This window comes from Mus caroli, unplaced genomic scaffold, assembly GCF_978045245.1.
Source record: "Mus caroli unplaced genomic scaffold, Mus_caroli_1 scaffold_21, whole genome shotgun sequence".
In the NCBI taxonomy this organism is placed as follows: domain Eukaryota; kingdom Metazoa; phylum Chordata; class Mammalia; order Rodentia; family Muridae; genus Mus; species Mus caroli.
In genome coordinates this window covers 18,312,359-18,320,311 of record NW_028227276.1, presented here as the reverse complement: position 1 = coordinate 18,320,311, position 7,953 = coordinate 18,312,359, and positions in this window count along the sequence as shown.

Below are 7,953 nucleotides of genomic sequence, written 5' to 3'. Positions count from 1 at the left end.
TTTGTCGGTTTCTTTCTCTCTCTGTCTCTCTCTGTCTCTCTCTGTATCACACTGTCTCTCTCTGTCTCTGTGTTTCTCTCTCTGTCTCTCTCTCTGTCTCTCTCTTTGTCTGTCTCTGTCTCTCTCTCTGTCTCTCTTTCTCTGTCGCTCTCTGTCTCTCTCTCTGTCTCTCTCTCTCTGTCTCTATCTCTGCCTTTCTCTATCTCTCTCTCTCTCTGTCTCTATCTCTGTCTCTCTCTGTCTCTATCTCTGTCTCTCTCGCTCTCTCTCTGTGTCTCTCTGTCTCTCTCAGTCTATCTCACTCTGTCTCTGTCTCTGTCTGTCTCTCTCTTTGTCTCTGTCTCTCTCTGTCTCTCTCTCTGTCTATCTCAGTCTCTCTTACTTTGTCTCTGTCTCTCTGTGTCTCTCTGTCTCTCAGTCTCTCTCTCTCTGTCTTTCTCTCTCTGTCTCTCTCTTTGTCTCTGTCTCTATCTCTGTCTCTCTCTGTGTCTCTCTCTGTCTCTCTCTGTCTCTCTCTCTCAGTCTATTTCTGTCTCTTTCTGTTTCTCAACCCTTTGTCTGTTTTCTGTCTCTCTCTGTCTCTCTTTCTGTCTCTCTCTCTGTATCACTCTGTCTCTCTCTGTCTCTCTCTATCTCTCTCTTTGTCTCATTTCTGTCTCTCTCTGTCTCTCTCTCTCTGTCTCTCTCTTATCTCTCTGTCTCTCTCTGTCTCTCTCTGTCCCTCTCTGTCTCTCTCTGTCTCTATCTCTGTCTCTCTCTGTCTCTCACTGTATCTCTCTATCTGTCTCTTTCTGTCTCTCTCTCTTTGTCGGTTTCTGTCTCTCTCTGTCTCTCTCTGTCTCTCTCTGTATCTCTCTGTCTCTATCTCTGTCTCTCTCTGTCTCTCTCTTTCTCTCTCTGTATCTCTTATCTGTCTCTTTCTGCCTCTCTCTCTTTGTCGGTTTCTGTCTCTCTCTGTCTCTCTCTGTCTCTCTCTGTATCTCACTGTCTCTCTCTGTCTCTGTGTGTCTCTCTCTATATCTCTCTCTTTGTCTGTCTCTGTCTCTCTCTCTGTCTCTCTCACTCTCAGTCTCTATCTCTGTCTCTCTCTGTCCCTCTATTTCTCTCTCTGTCTCTATCTCTGTCTCTCTCTGTCTCTCTCTGTCTCTCTCTTTGTCTTTGTCTCTCTCTGTCTCTTTCTGTCTCTCTCTGTCTCTCTCCTCTTTTTCTCTTTCTGTCTCTCTCTGTCTCTCTCTCTTTGTCTCTTTACTGTCTCTGTCTCTCTCTGTCTCTCTCTGTCTCTCTCTGTCGCTCTCTATCTCACTCTCTCTCTTTCTGTCTCTCTCTGTCTCTCTCTTTGTCTCATTTCATTCTGTCTCTGTCTCTCTCTCTGTCTCTCTCTGTCTCTCTCTGTGTCTCTCTCTGTCTCTCTCTGCTCCTCTCTGTCTCTCTCTGTCTCTATCTCTGTCTCTCTCTGTCTCTCTCTGTATCTCTCTATCTGTCTCTTTCTGTCTCTCTCTCTTTGTCGGTTTCTGTCTCTCTCTGTCTCTCTCTTTGTCTCATTTCTGTCTCTCTCTGTCTCTCTCTGTGTCTCTCTCTGTATCTCTCTGTCTCTCTCTGTCTCTCTCTGTCCCTCTCTGTCTCTCTCTGTCTCTCTCTGTCGCTCTCTATCTCACTCTCTCTCTCTTTCTGTCTGTCTCTGTCTCTCTCTTTGTCTCATTTCATTCTCTCTCTGTCTCTCTCTCTGTCTCTCTCTGTCTCTCTCTGTCTCTCTCTCTGTCTCTTTCTGTCTCTCTCTGTCTCTCTATGTGTTTCTCTCTGTCTCTCTCTGTATCTCTCTGTGTCTCTATCTCCGTATCTCTCTGTCTCACTCTGTCTCTCTCTGTGTCTCTCTTTGTCTTTCTCAGTCTCTCTCACTCTGTCTCTGTTTCTCTCTGTCTCTCTCTCTGTCTCTCTCATTCTCTCTCACACTTTCTCTGTCTCTCTCTTTGTCTCTGTCTTTTGTCTGTTACTCTCTGTGTCTCTCTCTATCTCTCTCTATCTCTCTATCTGTCTCTTTCTGTCTCTCTCTCTTTGTCCATTTCTTTCTCTCTCTGTCTCTCTCTGTCTCTCTCTGTATCTCACTGTCTCTCTCTGTCTCTGTGTTTCTCTCTCTGTCTCTCTCTCTGTCTCACTCTTTGTCTGTCTCTGTCTCTCTCTCTGTCGCTCTCTGTCTCTCTCTCTGTCTCTCTCTCTCTGTCTCTATAACTGTCTCTCTCTGTCTCTCTCTGTCTCTCTCTGTCACTATCTCTGTCTCTCTCTGTCTCTCTTGTGTCTCTCTCTGTCTCTCTCAGTCTATCTCACTCTGTCTCTGTCTCTCTCTGTCTCTCTCTCTGTCTATCTCAGTCTCTCTCACTTTGTCTCTGTCTCTCTCTGTCTCTCTCTGTCTCTCTCTGTCTCTATCTCTGTCTCTGTCGCTCTCTGTGTCTCTCTCTGTCTCTCTCAGTCTATCTCACTCTGTCTCTGTCTCTCTCTGTCTCTCTCTTTGTCTTTGTCTCTCTCTGTCTCTTTCTGTCTCTCTCTGTCTCTCTCTTTGTCTCTTTCTGTCTCTCTGTCTCTCTCTCTTTGTCTCTTTACTGTCTCTGTCTCTCTCTCTGTCTCTCTCTGTATCTCTCTGTCTCTCTCTGTCTCTCTCTCTGTCTCTCTCTCTGTCTCTCTCTCTGTCTCTCTCTTTCTCTATCTTGTCTCTCTCTGTCTCTCTCTCTGTCTCTCTCAGTCTCTCTCACTCTGTCTCGGTCTCTCTCTGTCTCTCTCTCTGTCTATCTCTTTGTCTCTATCTCTCTCTGTCTCTCTCTGTCTCTCTCTATCTCACTCTCTGTCTCTTTCTGTCTCTCTCTGTCTCTCTCTTTGTCTCATTTCATTCTCTCTCTGTCTCTCTCTCTGTCTCTCTCTGTATCTCTCTGTCTCTCTCTGTCTCTCTCTGTCCCTCTCTGTCTCTCTCTGTCTCTATCTCTGTCTCTCTCTGTCTCTCTCTGTCTCTCTCTGTATCTCTCTATCTGTCTCTTTCTGTCTCTCTCTCTATGTCGGTTTCTGTCTCTCTCTATCTCACTCTCTGTCTCTTTCTGTCTCTGTCTCTCGCTTTGTCTCATTTCTGTCTCTCTCTGTCTCTCTCTGTGTCTCTCTCTCTGTCTCTCTCTGTATCTCTCTGTCTCTCTCTGTCTCTCTCTGTCCCTCTCTGTCTCTCTCTGTCTCTATCTCTGTCTCTCTCTGTCTCTCTCTGTCTCTCTCTGTATCTCTCTATCTGTCTCTTTCTGTCTCTCTCCCTTTGTCGGTTTCTGTCTCTCTCTGTCTCTCTCTGTCTCTCTCTGTATCTCACTGTCTCTCTCTGTCTCTGTGTGTCTCTCTCTCTGTCTCTCTCTTTGTCTGTCTCTGTCTCTCTCTCTGTCTCTCTCTCTCTAAGTCTCTATCTCTGTCTCTCTCTTTCCCTCTATGTCTCTCTCTGTCTCTATCTCTGTTTCTCTCTGTCTCTCTCTGTCTCTCTCTGTATCTCTCTCTGTCTCTCTCAAGCTATCTCACTCTGTCTCTGTCTATCTCTGTCTCTCTCTTTGTCTCTGTCTCTCTCTGTCTCTCTCACTGTCTATCTCAGTCTCTCTCACTTTGTCTCTATCTCTCTCTGTCTCTCTCTCTGTATCTCTCTGTCTCTCTCACTCTGTCTCTTTCTCTCTCTGTCTCTCTCTTTGTCTCTGTCTCTCTCTCTGTCTCTCTCTGTGTCTCACTCTGTCTCTCTCTCTATCTCTCTCTGTCTCTCTCTGTCTCTCTCTGTATCTCACTGTCTCTCTCTGTCTTTGTGTGTCTCTCTCTCTGTCTCTCTCTTTGTCTGTCTCTGTCTCTCTCTCTGTCTCTCTCTCTCTCTGTCTCTATCTCTGTCTCTCTCTGTACCTCTCTGTCTCTGTCTCTATCTCTGTCTCTCTCTGTCTCTGTCTGTCTCTCTCTCTATCTCTCTCTGTCTCTCTCAAGCTATCTCACTCTGTCTCTGTCTATCTCTGTCTCTCTCTTTGTCTCTGTCTCTCTCTGTCTCTCTCTCTCTGTCTATCTCAGTCTCTCTCACTTTGTCTCTGTCTCTCTCTGTCTCTCTCTGTCTCTCTCACTCTGTCTCTGTCTCTCTCTGTCTCTCTATTTGTCTCTGTCTCTCTCTCTGTCTCTCTCTGTGTCTCACTCTGTCTCTCTCTATCTCTCTCTCTGTCTCTTTCTGTCTCTCTCTGTCTCTCTCTGTGTCTCTCTCTGTCTCTCTCTGTATCTCTCTGTCTCTCTCTGTCTCTCTCTCTCTGTCTCTCTCTGTCTTTATCTCTGTCTCTCTGTCTCTCTCTGTGTCTCTCTCTTTCTCTCTCAGTCTCTCTCACTCTGTTCTGTCTCTCTCTGTCTCTCTCTTTGTCTCTGTCTCTCTGTGTCTCACTATGTCTCTGTCTCTATCTCTGTCTCTCTCTGTCTCTCTGTCTCTCTCTGTCTCTCGTTGTGTCTTTCTTTGTCTCTCTCTATCTCTCTGTCTCTTTCTGTCTCTCTCTGTCTCTCTCTCTTGTCTGTTTTCTTTCTGTCTCTTTCTCTCTCTCTGTCTCTCTCTGTATCTCTCTTTCTCTCTCTGTCTCTCTCTGTGTCTCTATCTCCGTATCTCTCTGTCTCACTCTGTCTCTCTCTATGTCTCTCTTTGTCTCTCTCAGTCTCTCTCACTCTGTCTCTGTTTCTCTCTGTCTCTCTCTCTGTCTCTCTCATTCTCTCTCACTCTTTCTCTGTCTCTCTCTTTGTCTCTGTCTTTTGTCTGTTACTCTCTGTGTCTCTCTCTGTCTCTCTCTATCTCTCTATCTGTCTCTTTCTGTCTCTCTCTCTTTGTCGGTTTCTTTCTCTCTCTGTCTCTCTCTGTATCACACTGTCTCTCTCTGTCTCTGTGTTTCTCTCTCTGTCTCTCTCTCTCTGTCTCTCTCTTTGTCTGTCTCTGTCTCTCTCTGTGTCTCTCTCTCTCTGTCGCTCTCTGTCTCTCTCTTTGTCTCTCTCTCTGTCTCTATCTCTGCCTTTCTCTGTCTCTCTCTCTCTCTCTCTGTCTCTATCTCTGTCTCTCTCTGTCTCTATCTCTGTCTCTCTGTCTCTCTCTGTGTCTCTCTCTGTCTCTCTCCGTCTATCTCACTCTGTCTCTGTCTCTGTCTGTCTCTCTCTTTGTCTCTGTCTCTCTCTGTCTCTCTCTCTGTCTATCTCAGTCTCTATCACTTTGTCTCTGTCTCTCTGTGTCTCTCTGTCTCTCAGTCTCTCTCACTCTGTCTCTGTCTCTCTCTGTCTCTCTCTTTGTCTCTGTCTCTCTCTCTGTCTCTCTCTGTGTCTCTCTCTGTCTCTCTCTATCTCTCTCTCAGTCTCTTTCTGTCTCTTTCTGTTTCTAAACCCTTTGTCTGTTTTCTGTCTCTCTCTGTCTCTCTTTCTGTCTCTCTCTCTGTATCACTCTGTCTCTCTCTGTCTCTCTCTGTCTCTCTCTGTGTCTCTCTCTGTCTCTCTCAGTCTATCTCACTCTGTGTCTGTCTCTCTCTGTCTCTCTCTTTGTCTCTGTCTCTCTCTGTCCCTCTCTGTCTATCTCAGTCTCTCTCACTTTGTCTATATCTATCTCTGTCTCTCTCTGTCTCTCTCTGTCTCTCTCACTTTGTCTCTGTCTCTCTCTGTCTCTGTCTATTTCTTTGTCTCTCTCTGTGTCTCTCTGTGTCTCTATCTCTCTCTGTCTCTTTCTGTCTCTCTCTGTCTCTCTCTGTGTCTCTATCTGACTCTCTCTGTATCTATCTGTCTCTCTCTGTCTCTCTCTGTCTTTCTCTCTGTCTCTCTCTATCACTATCTCTATCTCTCTGTCTCTCTTTCTGTCTCTAACTCTGTCTCTCTCTGTCTCTCTCTGTATCTCTCTGTCTCTCTCTGTCTCTCTCTGTCCCTCTCTGTCTCTCTCTGTCTCTATCTCTGTCTCTCTCTGTCTCTCTCTGTATCTCTCTATCTGTCTCTTTCTGTCTCTCTCTTTATCGGTTTCTGTCTCTCTCTGTCTCTCTCTGTCTCTCTCTGTATCTCACTGTCTCTCTCGGTCTCTGTGTGTCTCTCTCTCTGTCTCTCTCTTTGTCTGACTCTGTCTCTCTCTCTGTCTCTCTCTCTCTCAGTCTCTATCTCTGTCTCTCTCTTTCCCTCTATGTCTCTCTCTGTCTCTATCTCTGTCTCTCTCTGTCTCTCTCTGTATCTCTCTCTGTCTCTCTCAAGCTATCTCACTCTGTCTCTGTCTCTCTCTCTGTCTCTCTCTTTGTCTCTGTCTCTCTCTGTCTCTCTCTCTGTCTATCTCAGTCTCTCTCACTTTGTCTCTATCTCTCTCTGTCTCTCTCTCTGTCTCTCTCTGTGTCTCACTCTGTCTCTTTCTCTATCTCTCTCTGTCTCTCTCTGTCTCTCTCTATCTCACTCTCTGTCTCTTTCTGTCTCTCTCTGTCTCTCTCTTTGTCTCATTTCATTCTCTCTCTGTCTCTCTCTCTGTCTCTCTCTGTATCTCTCTGTCTCTCTCTGTCTCTCTCTGTCCCTCTCGGTCTCTCTCTGTCTCTATCTCTGTCTCTCTCTGTCTCTCTCTGTCTCTCTCTGTATCTCTCTATCTGTCTCTTTCTGTCTCTCTCTCTATGTCGGTTTCTGTCTCTCTCTATCTCACTCTCTGTCTCTTTCTGTCTCTGTCTCTCGCTTTGTCTCATTTCTGTCTCTCTCTGTCTCTCTCTCTGTCTCTCTCTGTATCTCTCTGTCTCTCTCTGTCTCTCTCTGTCCCTCTCTGTCTCTCTCTGTCTCTATCTCTGTCTCTCTCTGTCTCTCTCTGTCTCTCTCTGTATCTCTCTATCTGTCTCTTTCTGTCTCTCTCCCTTTGTCGGTTTCTGTCTCTCTCTGTCTCTCTCTGTCTCTCTCTGTATCTCACTGTCTCTCTCTGTCTCTGTGTGTCTCTCTCTCTGTCTCTCTCTTTGTCTGTCTCTGTCTCTCTCTCTGTCTCTCTCTCTCTAAGTCTCTATCTCTGTCTCTCTCTTTCCCTCTATGTCTCTCTCTGTCTCTATCTCTGTTTCTCTCTGTCTCTCTCTGTCTCTCTCTGTCTCTCTCTCTGTATCTCTCTGTCTCTCTCACTCTGTCTCTTTCTCTCTCTGTCTCTCTCTTTGTCTCTGTCTCTCTCTCTGTCTCTCTCTGTGTCTCACTCTGTCTCTCTCTCTGTCTCTCTCTGTCTCTCTCTGTATCTCACTGTCTCTCTCTGTCTTTGTGTGTGTCTCTCTCTCTGTCTCTCTCTTTGTCTGTCTCTGTCTCTCTCTCTGTCTCTCTCTCTCTCTGTCTCTATCTCTGTCTCTCTCTGTACCTCTCTGTCTCTGTCTCTATCTCTGTCTCTCTCTGTCTCTGTCTGTCTCTCTCTCTATCTCTCTCTGTCTCTCTCAAGCTATCTCACTCTGTCTCTGTCTATCTCTGTCTCTCTCTTTGTCTCTGTCTCTCTCTGTCTCTCTCTCTCTGTCTATCTCAGTCTCTCTCACTTTGTCTCTGTCTCTCTCTGTCTCTCTCTGTCTCTCTCACTCTGTCTCTGTCTCTCTCTGTCTCTCTATTTGTCTCTGTCTCTCTCTCTGTCTCTCTCTGTGTCTCACTCTGTCTCTCTCTATCTCTCTCTCTGTCTCTTTCTGTCTCTCTCTGTCTCTCTCTGTGTCTCTCTCTGTCTCTCTCTGTATCTCTCTGTCTCTCTCTGTCTCTCTCTCTCTCTGTCTCTCTCTGTCTTTATCTCTGTCTCTCTGTCTCTCTCTGTGTCTCTCTCTTTCTCTCTCAGTCTCTCTCACTCTGTTCTGTCTCTCTCTGTCTCTCTCTTTGTCTCTGTCTCTCTGTGTCTCACTATGTCTCTGTCTCTATCTCTGTCTCTCTCTGTCTCTCTGTCTCTCTCTGTCTCTCGTTGTGTCTTTCTTTGTCTCTCTCTATCTCTCTGTCTCTTTCTGTCTC